Source organism: Austrofundulus limnaeus, unplaced genomic scaffold (genome assembly GCF_001266775.1).
Source record: "Austrofundulus limnaeus strain Quisiro unplaced genomic scaffold, Austrofundulus_limnaeus-1.0 Scaffold953, whole genome shotgun sequence".
Lineage (NCBI taxonomy): Eukaryota > Metazoa > Chordata > Actinopteri > Cyprinodontiformes > Rivulidae > Austrofundulus > Austrofundulus limnaeus.
Window position 1 is genome coordinate 5,702 of NW_013953355.1, and position 1,386 is coordinate 7,087.

The 1,386-nt window shown below is 39.6% G+C and overlaps 1 protein-coding gene across 1 annotated transcript in view; it reads left to right on the forward strand.

Moving 5' to 3' along the window:
- The first annotated feature begins 728 nt into the window (after positions 1-728).
- The window catches only part of LOC106533477 (cryptochrome-1), a 77,681-nt gene continuing 77,023 nt past the window's right edge, over positions 729-1,386 (forward strand). The window contains exon 1 of the mRNA XM_014029802.1: positions 729-877. The gene's annotated coding sequence lies outside the window, so the exon portion shown is untranslated. The remainder of the gene's footprint in view (positions 878-1,386) is intronic.

The window sequence follows — 1,386 nt, forward strand, 5'->3', positions numbered from 1 at the left end:
TGTTTGTTTGTTTGTTTGTTTGTTTATGACTTGGCGTTTTAACAGCGCTTCGATATTTCCATGCCTCTTAAACGTGACTGACACTGTGTACGTCACAACCTATTGACCAATGAAAAGGCCCCATTCGAGAACCAGGACGCTGCTCACGTTCGGTACAGCTCATGATGCGTTCAAAGTTATAGGATAAATTAWCAACTGCACAATGTATCCAACTCCACCTTGACACTAAATACACGTAGTACAGTCTCATTTGAAATAACACAGTAACAAACATATTAAACCCATTAAATAAACTAAAGTAAACAATTAAACGTTCATCACGACACTAAACAAACACTGATGTCATAAAACTCATATGGCGATCTTCTTCGTATGTGTGGAAAATTAAACTTTAAAAGGCTTAAATTTTATGTTTTGTTTTATGTTAATTGAAGATTAGTATTGTTTGAGTTTATACTTGAGGAAAAAGGGGTAGATATAAGATTTTTCTTCTTTCTGCTTCCTTTCATTTCATTGTATTTGTATTTTTTCTATATGTGTACATATTGATTTGTTTTAAATAAATTAATATGATTATAAATAAAAATAAAAAATATATAAATTTGTATTACTCCGCTCATAGATTGGATTAAGTGTGTTTATACCGCTCCATCGCGCAACTAGTAAAGATGTCCTTGAACGCATCAGGGCTCATTTAAAGCACTGAGCATGCGCACTGGGCTCTGCTGCGTTATGAAACACTGTTAACCGGTAGTGGGTCGCCGGAGGTGACTCTCGAACCTGACCCACAGACACTCTCCGCTCTTCGGAACCGACGGAAGAAATGCTTCTTTCTCTGGGCCTGACATAAACATCTTTGTGGGGGAGCCAGTACGAGGTAGGACGGGTTCTTTCACCGTTTCGGTTCTGGGGGGGGGTCGAAAGCGGCTGGGTTACATAAGCGCCACTCCGGTGACCCGGTTTCTGTCCGCGGAGTTGTTTTCTTCTGTCAGGCCTTAAACGTTGTCATTAGTTTTTCACATGCGACTATAAAGTCCAGCGGACCCGGTTTGAGCCTGAAGGCAGGTGTAGGTGTGTGCTGGGGTTTAGGCGTGTAGTCCGGATGAACCAGGGCCCGGTTCGGGGCAGACGGTCTGACCTAATTTCCATCAGTGTCCGGTCTCTGCGAGCTGGTTCTGACCGAACCTGATGGGTTCTCTGGGAAGTTAGACTTCCTGACTTTTAGTGTTTGTTGTGACAGTTTTTATCTGCCTCTCATCTCTCACACGTTTTTATAATATCAGCTTTATTATTAAGGAAGGTTTTATTTATTTATTTATTTATTTATTTATTTATTTATTTATTTATTTATTTATTTGTTTGTTTGTTTGTTTGTTTGTTTGTTTG